This window comes from Equus caballus, unplaced genomic scaffold, assembly GCF_041296265.1.
Source record: "Equus caballus isolate H_3958 breed thoroughbred unplaced genomic scaffold, TB-T2T haplotype1-0000016, whole genome shotgun sequence".
In the NCBI taxonomy this organism is placed as follows: domain Eukaryota; kingdom Metazoa; phylum Chordata; class Mammalia; order Perissodactyla; family Equidae; genus Equus; species Equus caballus.
The window spans coordinates 5,338,238-5,354,581 of NW_027222391.1; positions in this window are offsets into that span (position 1 = coordinate 5,338,238).

A 16,344-nucleotide genomic window follows, 5' to 3' on the forward strand; every position below is an offset into this window, starting at 1 on the left:
AACCACCTCTCAGACGTACCAGATCCACCTGCCGGAGAAGCTGGAAACACGTCCTGGACAGACTGGAACCACGTGACGGCCATGCCTGAACCACCTGCCGCGCATGACGGAACCACCTCTCAGACGTGCCGGAAGCACGTGCCAGACACGCCGGAAACACCTACCGGACAGACCGGAACCACCTGCCAAGAACGCCGGAGCCACCTGTTCGACTCGCTGGAACCACCTGCCGGACAGGCCAATATCAACTGCTGGCTATGCCAGAACCACCTGGGGGACAGTCCGGGATCACCTGCCAGCCATGGCGGAACCACGTCTCAGACGTATCAGAACCACCTGCCGGAGAAGCTGGAAACACGTCCTGGACAGACTGGAACCACGTGACGGCCACGCCTGAACCACCTGCCGAGCACGGCGGAACCACCTGCCCGACACGCCAAAATCACCTGCGGGCTACGCCAGAACCACTTGGACGACTCTCCGAAATGACCTGCCGGGCATGTTGGAACCACCTCTCAGACGTGCCAGAAGCACGTGGCGCACAGTCCGGAATCACCTGTTGGGCATACGCAACCACCTCTGACACGTACCAGAACCACGTGCCGTGCACGCCGGAACCACCTACCGGACAGACCGGAATCAACTTTTGGGCATGCCGGAACCACCAGTCAGATGTGCCAGAAACATGTGCCGGAGACGCCGGAAGCACCTGCCGAGCACGTCGCAACCACCTGCTCAACTCGCCTGAACCACCTGCCGGACACGCCAAAATCACCTGCCCGCTACACCAGCACCACTTCGGGGACAAGCCGGAATCACGTGAGGGGCATGCCGGCACAGCCTCTCAGACTGAACCTCATGCCGGACACCACAGAACCACCTGTCGGACAGACCGGAACCACCTGCCGGACACGCCGGAACCACCGGCTCGACCCGCCGGAACGACCGCTGGACATGCAAAATCACCTGCCGGCTACGCCGGAAACACTTGGCGAACACTCCGGAATCACCTGCCGGGCATGCCGGAACCACCTCTCAGATATGCCAGAACCACGTGCCAATGACCCCGGAAGCACGTGCCGAGCACGCCGGAACCACCTGCTCGACTCGCCAGAACCACCTGCCGGACACCCAAAAATCACCTGCCGGCTACGCCACAACCAGTTGGGGAACACTTCGGAATCACCTGCCGGGCTTGCTGGAACCACCTGCCGGTCATGCCAAAATCACCTGCCAACTACGCCAGTACCACTTGGCGGACACTGTGGAAACACCTGTCGGGCCGGCCGGAACCACATCTCAGACGTGCCAGAACCATGTGCATGAGATGCTGGAACCACACCCAGAACAGACGGAAAACACCTGCCAGACCCGTCTGAACAACCTGCCGAGCACGCCAGAGCCACCTACCTGACATGCCCAAATCACCAGCCGGGTATGCCAGAACCACTTGGCGGAAAACTCCGGAATCATCTGCCGGACATGCCGGAACCAGCTCTCAGACACACCAGAACCACGTGCCGGAGACGCCGGAAGCACCTGCCGAGCATGCCGGAGCCACCTGCTCGACTCGCCAGAAACACCTGCCGGACACGCCAAAATCACCTGCCGGGTACGCCAGAACCACCTGGCGGACACTCCGAAACCACCTGTCGCGCATGCCGGAACCACCTCTCAGACGTGCAGGAAGCACGTGCCGGACACGCCGGAATCACCTACCGGACAGACCGGAACCACCTGCCGAGCACGCCGGAGCCACCTGTTCGTCTCTCTGGAACCACCTGCCAGACAGGCCAATATCAACTGCTGGCTATGCCAGAACCACCTGGGGGACGGTCCGGAATCACCTGCCAGCCATGGCGGAACCACCTCTCAGACGTACCAGAACCACCTGCCGGAGAAGCTGGAAACACGTCCTGGACAGTCTGGAACTACCTGCCGGCCAAGCCTGAACCACCTGCCAAGCACAACGGAACAACCTGCCTGACACGCCAAAATCACCTGCTTGTTATGCCAGAACCACTTGGAGGACTCTCTGGGATGACCTGCCGGGCATGCCAGAACCACCTCTCAGACGTGCCAGAACCATGTGGCGGACAGTCCGGAATCACCTGTTGGGCATGCGCAACCACCTCTGAGACGTACCAGAACCACATGCCGTGCCGGCTGGAACCACCTACCGGACAGACCGGAATCACCTTTCGGGCATGCCGGAACCACCTGTCAGATGTGCCAGAAACACGTGCCGGAGACGCCGGAAGCACCTGCCAAGCACGTTGGAACCACCTGCTCAACTCGCCTGAACCACCTGCCGGACATGCCAAAATCACCTGCCGACTATGCCAGAACCACTTGGCGAACACTCCGGAATCACTTGCCGGGCATGCAGGAACCACCTCTCAGACATGCCAGAACCCCGTGCCAATGACCCCGGAAGCACCAGCCGAGCACGCCGGAACCACCTGCTCGACTCGCCAGAACCACCTGCCGATCACGCAAAAATCACCTGCCGGCTACGCCACAACCAGTTGGGGAACACTTTGGAATCACCTGCCAGGCTTGCTGGAACCACCTGCCAGTCATGCCAAAATCACCTGCCAACTACGCCAGAACCGCTTGGCGGACACTGCGGAAACACCTGTCGGGCCGGCTGGAACCAAATCTCAGACTTGCCAGAAACGTGTTCATGAGATGCTGGAACCACACCCCGAACAGACGGATACCACCTGCCAGAACCGCCTGAACCACCTGCTGAGCACGCCGGAACCACCTGCTCGACTCACCGGTACCACCTCCCTGACACGCCAAAATCACCTGCTGGGTATGCCAGAACCACTTGGCGGACACTCCGGAATCATCTGCCGGACATGCCGGAACCAGCTCTCAGACACACCAGAACCAAGTGCCGGAGACGCCGGAAGCACCTGCCGAGCATGCCGGAGCCACCTGCTCGACTCGCCAGAGACACCTGCCGGACACGCCAAAATCACCTGCTGGGTACGCCAGAACCACCTGGCGGACACTCCGAAACCACCTGTCGCGCATGCCGGAACCACCTCTCAGACGTGCAGGAAGCACGTGCCGGACACGCCGGAATCACCTACCGGACAGACCGGAACCACCTGCCGAGCACGCCGGAGCCACCTGTTCGACTCGCTGGAACCACCTGCCGGACAGGCCAATATCAACTGCTGGCTATGCCAGAACCACCTGGGGGACGGTCCGGAATCACCTGCCAGCCATGGCGGAACCACCTCTCAGACGTACCAGAACCACCTGCCGGAGAAGCTGGAAACACGTCCTGGACAGACTGGAACCACGTGACGGCCATGCCTGAACCACCTGCCGAGCACGGCGGAACCACCTGCCGGACACGCCAAAATCACCTGCGGGCTACGCCAGAACCACTTGGACGACTCTCCGAAATGACCTGCCGGGCATGTTGGAACCACCTCTCAGACGTGCCAGAAGCACATGGCGGACAGTCCGGAATCACCTGTTGGGCATACGCAACCACCTCTGACACGTACCAGAACCACGTGCCGTGCACGCCGGAACCACCTACCGGACAGACCGGAATCAACTTTTGGGCATGCCGGAACCACCAGTCAGATGTGCCAGAAACACGTGCCGGAGACGCCGGAAGCACCTGCCGAGCACGTCGCAACCACCGGCTCAACTCGCCTGAACCACCTGCCCGACACGCCAAAATCACCTGCCCGCTACACCAGCACCACTTCGGGGACAAGCCGGAATCACGTGAGGGGCATGCCGGCACAGCCTCTCAGACTGAACCTCGTGCCGGACACCACAGAACCACCTGCCGGACAGACCGGAACCACCTGCCGGACACGCCGGAACCACCGGCTCGACCCGCCGGAACGACCGCTGGACATGCAAAATCACCTGCCGGCTACGCCGGAAACACTTGGCGAACACTCCGGAATCACCTGCCGGGCATGCCGGAACCACCTCTCAGATATGCCAGAACAACGTGCCAATGACCCCGGAAGCACCTGCCGAGCACGCCGGAACCACCTGCTCGACTCGCCAGAACCACCTGCCGGACACCCAAAAATCACCTGCCGGCTACGCCACAACCAGTTGGGGAACACTTCGGAATCACCTGCCGGGCTTGCTGGAACCACCTGCCGGTCATGCCAAAATCACCTGCCAACTACGCCAGTACCACTTGGCGGACACTGTGGAAACACCTGTCGGGCCGGCCGGAACCACATCTCAGACGTGCCAGAACCATGTGCATGAGATGCTGGAACCACACCCAGAACAGACGGAAAACACCTGCCAGACCCGTCTGAACAACCTGCCGAGCACGCCGGAGCCACCTACCTGACATGCCCAAATCACCAGCCGGGTATGCCAGAACCACTTGGCGGACACTCCGGAATCATCTGCCGGACATGCCGGAACCAGCTCTCAGACACACCAGAACCACGTGCCGGAGACGCCGGAAGCACCTGCCGAGCATGCCGGAGCCACCTGCTCGACTCGCCAGAAACACCTTCCGGACACGCCAAAATCACCTGCCGGGTACGCCAGAACCACCTGGCGGACACTCCGAAACCACCTGTCGCGCATGCCGGAACCACCTCTCAGACGTGCAGGAAGCACGTGCCGGACACACCGGAATGACCTACCGGACAGACCGGAACCACCAGCCGAGCACGCCGGAGTCACCTGTTCGACTCGCTGGAACCACCTGCCGGACAGGCCAATATCAACTGCTGGCTATGCCAGAACCACCTGGGGGACGGTCCGGAATCACCTGCCAGCCATGGCGGAACCACCTCTCAGACGTACCAGAACCACCTGCCGGAGAAGCTGGAAACACGTCCTGGACAGTCTGTAACCACCTGCCGTCCAAGCCTGAACCACCTGCCAAGCACAACGGAACAACCTGCCAGACACGCCAAAATCACCTGCGTGTTATGCCAGAACCACTTGGAGGACTCTCTGGGATGACCTGCCGGGCATGCCGGAACCACCTCTCAGACGTGCCAGAACCATGTGGCGGACAGTCTGGAATCACCCGTTGGGCATGCGCAACCAGCTCTGAGACGTACCAGAACCACATGCCGTCCCGGCTGGAGCCAGCTACCGGACAGACCGGAATCACCTTTCGGGCATGCCGAAACCACCTGTCACATGTGCCAGAAACACGTGCCGGAGACGCCGGAAGCACCTGCCAAGCACGTTGGAACCACCTGCTCAACTCGCCTGAACCACCTGCCGGACATGCCAAAATCACCTGCCGACTATGCCAGAACCACTTGGCGAACACTCCGGAATCACTTGCCGGGCATGCAGGAACCACCTCTCAGACATGCCAGAACCCCGTGCCAATGACCCCGGAAGCACCAGCCGAGCACGCCGGAACCACCTGCTCGACTCGCCAGAACCACCTGCCGATCACGCAAAAATCACGTGCCGGCTACGCCACAACCAGTTGGTGAACACTTTGGAATCACCTGCCAGGCTTGCTGGAACCACCTGCCGGTCATGCCAAAATCACCTGCCAACTACGCCAGAACCGCTTGGCGGACACTGCGGAAACACCTGTCGGGCCGGCTGGAACCACATCTCAGACGTGCCAGAAACGTGTTCATGAGATGCTGGAACCACACCCAGAACAGACGGATACCACCTGCCAGAACCGCCTGAACCACCTGCTGAGCACGCGGGAACCACCTGCTCGACTCACCGGTACCACCTCCCTGACACGCCAAAATCACCTGCTGGGTATGCCAGAACCACTTGGCGGACACTCCGGAATCATCTGCCGGACATGCCGGAACCAGCTCTCAGACACACCAGAACCACGTGCCGGAGACGCCGGAAGCACCTGCCGAGCATGCCGGAGCCACCTGCTCGACTCGCCAGAAACACCTGCCGGACACGCCAATATCACATTCCGGGTACGCCAGAACCACCTGGCGGACATTCTGAAATCACCTGTCGCACATGCCGGAACCACCTCTAAGACGTGCCGGAAGCACGTGCCGGACACGCCGGAATCACCTACCGGACAGACCGGAACCACCTGCCGAGCACGCCGGAGCCACCTGTCCGACTCGCTGGAACCACCTGCCGGACAGGCCAATATCAACTGCTGGCTATGCCAGAACCACCTGGGGGGCGGTCCGGAATCACCTGCCAGCCATGGCGGAACCACCTCTCAGACGTACCAGAACCACCTGCCGGAGAAGCTGGAAACACGTCCTGGACAGTCTGGAACCACCTGCCGGCCAAGCCTGAACCACCTGCCAAGCACAACGGAACAACCTGCCTGACACGCCAAAATCACCTGCGTGTTATGCCAGAACCACTTGGAGGACTCTCTGGGATGACCTGCCGGGCATGCCGGAACCACCTCTCAGACGTGCCAGAACCATGTGGCGGACAGTCCGGAATCACCTGTTGGGCATGCGCAACCACCTCTGAGACGTACCAGAACCACATGCCGTGCCGGCTGGAACCACCTACCGGACAGACCGGAATCACCTTTCGGGCATGCCGGAACCACCTGTCAGATGTGCCAGAAACACGTGCCGGAGACGCCGGAAGCACCTGCCAAGCACGTTGGAACCACCTGCTCAACTCGCTGAGCCACCTGCCGGACATGCCAAAATCACCTGCCGACTATGCCAGAACCACTTGGCGAACACTCTGGAATCACTTGCCGGGCATGCAGGAACCACCTCTCAGACATGCCAGAACCCCGTGCCAATGACCCCGGAAGCACCAGCCGAGCACGCCGGAACCACCTGCTCGACTCGCCAGAACCACCTGCCGATCACGCAAAAATCACCTGCCGGCTACGCCACAACCAGTTGGTGAACACTTTGGAATCACCTGCCAGGCTTGCTGGAACCACCTGCCAGTCATGCCAAAATCACCTGCCAACTACGCCAGAACCGCTTGGCGGACACTGCGGAAACACCTGTCGGGCCGGCTGGAACCACATCTCAGACGTGCCAGAAACGTGTTCATGAGATGCTGGAACCACACCCCGAACAGACGGATACCACCTGCCAGAACCGCCTGAACCACCTGTTGAGCACACCGGAACCAACTGCTCCACTCACCGGTACCACCTCTCTGACACGCCAAAATCACCTGCTGGGTATGCCAGAACCACTTGGCGGACACTCCGGAATCATCTGCCGGACATGCCGGAACCAGCTCTCAGACACACCAGAACCAAGTGCCGGAGACGCCGGAAGCACCTGCCGAGCATGCCGGAGCCACCTGCTCGACTCGCCAGAGACACCTGCCGGACACGCCAAAATCACATGCTGGGTACGCCAGAACCACCTGGCGGACACTCCGGGATCACCTGCCAGCCATGGCGGAACCACCTCTCAGACGTACCAGAACCACCTGCCGGAGAAGATGGAAACACGTCCTGGACAGACTGGAACCACGTGACGGCCATGCCTGAACCACCTGCCGCGCATGACGGAACCACCTCTCAGACGTGCCGGTAGCACGTGCCAGACACGCCGGAAACACCTACCGGACAGACCGGAACCACCTGCCAAGAACGCCGGAGCCACCTGTTCGACTCGCTGGAACCACCTGCCGGACAGGCCAATATCAACTGCTGGCTATGCCAGAACCACCTGGGGGACAGTCCGGGATCACCTGCCAGCCATGGCGGAACCACGTCTCAGACGTACCAGAACCACCTGCCGGAGAAGCTGGAAACACGTCCTGGACAGACTGGAACCACGTGACGGCCACGCCTGAGCCACCTGCCGAGCACGGCGGAACCACCTGCCGGACACGCCAAAATCACCTGCGGGCTACGCCAGAACCACTTGGACGACTCTCCGAAATGACCTGCCGGGCATGTTGGAACCACCTCTCAGACGTGCCAGAAGCACGTGGCGCACAGTCCGGAATCACCTGTTGGGCATACGCAACCACCTCTGACACGTACCAGAACCACGTGCCGTGCACGCCGGAACCACCTACCGGACAGACCGGAATCAACTTTTGGGCATGCCGGAACCACCAGTCAGATGTGCCAGAAACATGTGCCGGAGACGCCGGAAGCACCTGCCGAGCACGTCGCAACCACCTGCTCAACTCGCCTGAACCACCTGCCGGACACGCCAAAATCACCTGCCCGCTACACCAGCACCACTTCGGGGACAAGCCGGAATCACGTGAGGGGCATGCCGGCACAGCCTCTCAGACTGAACCTCATGCCGGACACCACAGAACCACCTGTCGGACAGACCGGAACCACCTGCCGGACACGCCGGAACCACCGGCTCGACCCGCCGGAACGACCGCTGGACATGCAAAATCACCTGCCGGCTACGCCGGAAACACTTGGCGAACACTCCGGAATCACCTGCCGGGCATGCCGGAACCACCTCTCAGATATGCCAGAACCACGTGCCAATGACCCCGGAAGCACGTGCCGAGCACGCCGGAACCACCTGCTCGACTCGCCAGAACCACCTGCCGGACACCCAAAAATCACCTGCCGGCTACGCCACAACCAGTTGGGGAACACTTCGGAATCACCTGCCGGGCTTGCTGGAACCACCTGCCGGTCATGCCAAAATCACCTGCCAACTACGCCAGTACCACTTGGCGGACACTGTGGAAACACCTGTCGGGCCGGCCGGAACCACATCTCAGACGTGCCAGAACCATGTGCATGAGATGCTGGAACCACACCCAAAACAGACGGAAAACACCTGCCAGACCCGTCTGAACAACCTGCCGAGCACGCCGGAGCCACCTACCTGACATGCCCAAATCACCAGCCGGGTATGCCAGAACCACTTGGCGGAAAACTCCGGAATCATCTGCCGGACATGCCGGAACCAGCTCTCAGACACACCAGAACCACGTGCCGGAGACGCCGGAAGCACCTGCCGAGCATGCCGGAGCCACCTGCTCGACTCGCCAGAAACACCTGCCGGACACGCCAAAATCACCTGCCGGGTACGCCAGAACCACCTGGCGGACACTCCGAAACCACCTGTCGCGCATGCCGGAACCACCTCTCAGACGTGCAGGAAGCACGTGCCGGACACGCCGGAATGACCTACCGGACAGACCGGAACCACCTGCCGAGCACGCCGGAGCCACCTGTTCGACTCTCTGGAACCACCTGCCGGACAGGCCAATATCAACTGCTGGCTATGCCAGAACCACCTGGGGGGCGGTCCGGAATCACCTGCCAGCCATGGCGGAACCACCTCTCAGACGTACCAGAACCACCTGCCGGAGAAGCTGGAAACACGTCCTGGACAGTCTGGAACCACCTGCCGGCCAAGCCTGAACCACCTGCCAAGCACAACGGAACAACGTGCCTGACACGCCAAAATCACCTGCGTGTTATGCCAGAACCACTTGGAGGACTCTCTGGGATGACCTGCCGGGCATGCCGGAACCACCTCTCAGACGTGCCAGAACCATGTGGCGGACAGTCCGGAATCACCTGTTGGGCATGCGCAACCACCTCTGAGACGTACCAGAACCACATGCCGTGCCGGCTGGAACCACCTACCGGACAGACCGGAATCACCTTTCGGGCATGCCGGAACCACCTGTCAGATGTGCCAGAAACACGTGCCGGAGACGCCGGAAGCACCTGCCAAGCACGTTGGAACCACCTGCTCAACTCGCCTGAACCACCCGCCGGACATGCCAAAATCACCTGCCGACTATGCCAGAACCACTTGGTGAACACTCCGGAATCACTTGCCGGGCATGCAGGAACCACCTCTCAGACATGCCAGAACCCCGTGCCAATGACCCCGGAAGCGCCAGCCGAGCACGCCGGAACCACCTGCTCGACTCGCCAGAACCACCTGCCGATCACGCAAAAATCACCTGCCGGCTACGCCACAACCAGTTGGGGAACACTTTGGAATCACCTGCCAGGCTTGCTGGAACCACCTGCCAGTCATGCCAAAATCACCTGCCAACTACGCCAGAACCGCTTGGCGGACACTGCGGAAACACCTGTCGGGCCGGCTGGAACCACATCTCAGACTTGCCAGAAACGTGTTCATGAGATGCTGGAACCACACCCCGAACAGACGGATACCACCTGCCAGAACCGCCTGAACCACCTGCTGAGCACGCCGGAACCACCTGCTCGACTCACCGGTACCACTTCCCTGACATGCCAAAATCACCTGCTGGGTATGCCAGAACCACTTGGCGGACACTCCGGAATCATCTGCCGGACATGCCGGAACCAGCTCTCAGACACACCAGAACCAAGTGCCGGAGACGCCGGAAGCACCTGCCGAGCATGCCGGAGCCACCTGCTCGACTCGCCAGAAACACCTGCCGGACACGCCAAAATCACCTGCTGGGTACGCCAGGACCACCTGGCGGACACTCCGGAATCACCTGCCGCGCATGACGGAACCACCTCTCAGACGTGCCGGAAGCACGTGCCAGACACGCCGGAAACACCTACCAGACAGACTGGAACCACCTGCCAAGAACGCCGGAGCCACCTGTTCGACTCGCTGGAACCACCTGCCGGACAGGCCAATATCAACTGCTGGCTATGCCAGAACCACCTGGGGGACAGTCCGGGATCACCTGCCAGCCATGGCGGAACCACCTCTCAGACGTACCAGAACCACCTGCCGGAGAAGATGGAAACACGTCCTGGACAGACTGGAACCACGTGACGGCCATGCCTGAACCACCTGCCGAGCACGGCGCAACCACCTGCGGGCTACGCCAGAACCACTTGGACGACTCTCCGAAATGACCTGCCGGGCATGTTGGAACCACCTATCAGACGTGCCAGAAGCACGTGGCGCACAGTCCGGAATCACCTGTTGGGCATACGCAACCACCTCTGACACGTACCAGAACCACGTGCCGTTCACGCCCGAACCACCTACCGGACAGACCGGAATCAACTTTTGGGCATGCCGGAACCACCAGTCAGATGTGCCAGAAACACGTGCCGGAGACGCCGGAAGCACCTGCCGAGCACGTCGCAACCACCTGGTCAACTCGCCTGAACCACCTGCCCGACACGCCAAAATCACCTGCCCGCTACACCAGCACCACTTCGGGGAAAAGCCGGAATCACGTGAGGGGCATGCCGGCACAGCCTCTCAGACTGAACCTCGTGCCGGACACCACAGAACCACCTGCCGGACAGACCGGAACCACCTGCCGGACACGCCGGAACCACCGGCTCGACCCGCCGGAACGACCGCTGGACATGCAGAATCACCTGCCGGCTACGCCGGAAACACTTGGCGAACACTCCGGAATCACCTGCCGGGCATGCCGGAACCACCTCTCAGATATGCCAGAACCACGTGCCAATGACCCCGGAAGCACGTGCCGAGCACGCCGGAACCACCTGCTCGACTCGCCAGAACCACCTGCCGGACACGCAAAAATCACCTGCCGGCTACGCCACAACCAGTTGGGGAACACTTCGGAATCACCTGCCGGGCTTGCTGGAACCACCTGCCGGTCATGCCAAAATCACCTGCCAACTACGCCAGTACCACTTGGCGGACACTGTGGAAACACCTGTCGGGCCGGCCGGAACCACATCTCAGACGTGCCAGAACCATGTGCATGAGATGCTGGAACCACACCCAGAACAGACGGAAAACACCTGCCAGACCCGTCTGAACAACCTGCCGAGCACGCCGGAGCCACCTACCTGACATGCCCAAATCACCAGCCGGGTACGCCAGAACCACCTGGCGGACATTCTGAAATCACCTGTCGCGCATGCCGGAACCACCTCTAAGACGTGCCGGAAGCACGTGCCGGACACGCCGGAATCACCTACCGGACAGACCGGAACCACCTGCCGAGCACGCCGGAGCCACCTGTCCGACTCGCTGGAACCACCTGCCGGACAGGCCAATATCAACTGCTGGCTATGCCAGAACCACCTGGGGGACGGTCCGTAATCACCTGCCATCCATGGCGGAACCACCTCTCAGACGTACCAGAACCACCTGCCGGAGAAGCTGGAATCACGTCCTGGACAGTCTGGAACCACCTGCCGGCCAAGCCTGAACCACCTGCCAAGCACAACGGAACAACCTGCCTGACACGCCAAAATCACCTGCGTGTTATGCCAGAACCACTTGGAGGACTCTCTGGGATGACCTGCCGGGCATGCCGGAACCACCTCTCAGACGTGCCAGAACCATGTGGCGGACAGTCCGGAATCACCTGTTGGGCATGCGCAACCACCTCTGAGACGTACCAGAACCACATGCCGTGCCGGCTGGAACCACCTACCGGACAGACCGGAATCACCTTTCGGGCATGCCGGAACCACCTGTCAGATGTGCCAGAAACACGTGCCGGAGACGCCGGAAGCACCTGCCAAGCACGTTGGAACCACCTGCTCAACTCGCCTGAGCCACCTGCCGGACATGCCAAAATCACCTGCCGACTATGCCAGAACCACTTGGCGAACACTCTGGAATCACTTGCCGGGCATGCAGGAACCACCTCTCAGACATGCCAGAACCCCGTGCCAATGACCCCGGAAGCACCAGCCGAGCACGCCGGAACCACCTGCTCGACTCGCCAGAACCACCTGCCGATCACGCAAAAATCACCTGCCGGCTACGCCACAACCAGTTGGTGAACACTTTGGAATCACCTGCCAGGCTTGCTGGAACCACCTGCCAGTCATGCCAAAATCACCTGCCAACTACGCCAGAACCGCTTGGCGGACACTGCGGAAACACCTGTCGGGCCGGCTGGAACCACATCTCAGACTTGCCAGAAACGTGTTCATGAGATGCTGGAACCACACCCCGAACAGACGGATACCACCTGCCAGAACCGCCTGAACCACCTGTTGAGCACACCGGAACCAACTGCTCGACTCACCGGTACCACCTCCCTGACACGCCAAAATCACCTGCTGGGTATGCCAGAACCACTTGGCGGACACTCCGGAATCATCTGCCGGACATGCCGGAACCAGCTCTCAGACACACCAGAACCAAGTGCCGGAGACGCCGGAAGCACCTGCCGAGCATGCCGGAGCCACCTGCTCGACTCGCCAGAGACACCTGCCGGACACGCCAAAATCACCTGCTGGGTACGCCAGAACCACCTGGCGGACACTCCGGAATCACCTGCCGCGCATGACGGAACCACCTCTCAGACATGCCGGAAGCACGTGCCAGACACGCCGGAAACACCTACCGGACAGACCGGAACCACCTGCCAAGAACGCCGGAGCCACCTGTTCGACTCGCTGGAACCACCTGCCGGACAGGCCAATATCAACTGCTGGCTATGCCAGAACCACCTGGGGGACAGTCCGGGATCACCTGCCAGCCATGGCGGAACCACCTCTCAGACGTACCAGAACCACCTGCCGGAGAAGCTGGAAACACGTCCTGGACAGACTGGAACCACGTGACGGCCATGCCTGAACCACCTGCCGAGCACGGCGGAACCACCTGCCGGACACGCCAAAATCACCTGCGGGCTACGCCAGAACCACTTGGACGACTCTCCGAAATGACCTGCCGGGCATGTTGGAACCACCTCTCAGACGTGCCAGAAGCACGTGGCGCACAGTCCGGAATCACCTGTTGGGCATACGCAACCACCTCTGACACGTACCAGAACCACGTGCCGTGCACGCCGGAACCACCTACCGGACAGACCGGAATCAACTTTTGGGCATGCCGGAACCACCAGTCAGATGTGCCAGAAACACGTGCCGGAGACGCCGGAAGCACCTGCCGAGCACGTCGCAACCACCGGCTCAACTCGCCTGAACCACCTGCCCGACACGCCAAAATCACCTGCCCGCTACACCAGCACCACTTCAGGGACAAGCCGGAATCACGTGAGGGGCATGCCGGCACAGCCTCTCAGACTGAACCTCGTGCCGGACACCACAGAACCACCTGCCGGACAGACCGGAACCACCTGCCGGACACGCCGGAACCACCGGCTCGACCCGCCGGAACGACCGCTGGACATGCAAAATCACCTGCCGGCTACGCCGGAAACACTTGGCGAACACTCCGGAATCACCTGCCGGGCATGCCGGAACCACCTCTCAGATATGCCAGAACCACGTGCCAATGACCCCGGAAGCACCTGCCGAGCGCGCCGGAACCACCTGCTCGACTCGCCAGAACCACCTGCCGGACACGCAAAAATCACCTGCCGGCTACGCCACAACCAGTTGGGGAACACTTCGGAATCACCTGCCGGGCTTGCTGGAACCACCTGCCGGTCATGCCAAAATCACCTGCCAACTACGCCAGTACCACTTGGCGGACACTGTGGAAACACCTGTCGGGCTGGCCGGAACCACATCTCAGACGTGCCAGAACCATGTGCATGAGATGCTGGAACCACACCCAGAACAGACGGAAAACACCTGCCAGACCCGTCTGAACAACCTGCAGAGCACGCCGGAGCCACCTACCTGACATGCCCAAATCACCAGCCGGGTATGCCAGAACCACTTGGCGGACACTCCGGAATCATCTGCCGGACATGCCGGAACCAGCTCTCAGACACACCGGAACCACGTGAAGGAGACGCCGGAAGCACCTGCCGAGCATGCCGGAGCCACCTGCTCGACTCGCCAGAAACACCTGCCGGACACGCCAAAATCACCTGCCGGGTACGCCAGAACCACCTGGCGGACACTCCGAAACCACCTGTCGCGCATGCCGGAACCACCTCTCAGACGTGCAGGAAGCACGTGCCGGACACGCCGGAATGACCTACCGGACAGACCGGAACCACCTGCCGAGCACGCCGGAGCCACCTGTTCGACTCGCTGGAACCACCTGCCGGACAGGCCAATATCAACTGCTGGCTATGCCAGAACAACCTGGGGGACGGTCCGGAATCACCTGCCAGCCATGGCGGAACCACCTCTCAGACGTGCCGGAAGCACGTGCCAGACACGCCGGAAACACCTACCGGACAGACCGGAACCACCTGCCAAGAACGCCGGAGCCACCTGTTCGACTCGCTGGAACCACCTGCCGGACAGGCCAATATCAACTGCTGGCTATGCCAGAACCACCTGGGGGACAGTCCGGGATCACCTGCCAGCCATGGCGGAACCACCTCTCAGACGTACCAGAACCACCTGCCGGAGAAGCTGGAAACACGTCCTGGACAGACTGGAACCACGTGACGGCCATGCCTGAACCACCTGCCGAGCACGGCGGAACCACCTGCCGGACACGCCAAAATCACCTGCGGGCTACGCCAGAACCACTTGGACGACTCTCCGAAATGACCTGCCGGGCATGTTGGAACCACCTCTCAGACGTGCCAGAAGCACGTGGCGGACAGTCCGGAATCACCTGTTGGGCATACGCAACCACCTCTGACACGTACCAGAACCACGTGCCGTGCACGCCGGAACCACCTACCGGACAGACCGGAATCAACTTTTGGGCATGCCGGAACCACCAGTCAGATGTGCCAGAAACACGTGCCGGAGACGCCGGAAGCACCTGCCGAGCACGTCGCAACCACCGGCTCAACTCGCCTGAACCACCTGCCCGACACGCCAAAATCACCTGCCCGCTACACCAGCACCACTTCGGGGACAAGCCGGAATCACGTGAGGGGCATGCCGGCACAGCCTCTCAGACTGAACCTCGTGCCGGACACCACAGAACCACCTGCCGGACAGACCGGAACCACCTGCCGGACACGCCGGAACCACCGGCTCGACCCGCCGGAACGACCGCTGGACATGCAAAATCACCTGCCGGCTACGCCGGAAACACTTGGCGAACACTCCGGAATCACCTGCCGGGCATGCCGGAACCACCTCTCAGATATGCCAGAACCACGTGCCAATGACCCCGGAAGCACCTGCCGAGCACGCCGGAACCACCTGCTCGACTCGCCAGAACCACCTGCCGGACACGCAAAAATCACCTGCCGGCTACGCCACAACCAGTTGGGGAACACTTCGGAATCACCTGCCGGGCTTGCTGGAACCACCTGCCGGTCATGCCAAAATCACCTGCCAACTACGCCAGTACCACTTGGCGGACACTGTGGAAACACCTGTCGGGCCGGCCGGAACCACATCTCAGACGTGCCAGAACCATGTGCATGAGATGCTGGAACCACACCCCGAACAGACGGAAACCACCTGCCAGACCCGTCTGAACAACCTGCCGAGCACGCCGGAGCCACCTACCTGACATGCCCAAATCACCAGCCGGGTATGCCAGAACCACTTGGCGGACACTCCGGAATCATCTGCCGGACATGCCGGAACCAGCTCTCAGACACACCAGAACCACGTGCCGGAGACGCCGGAAGCAC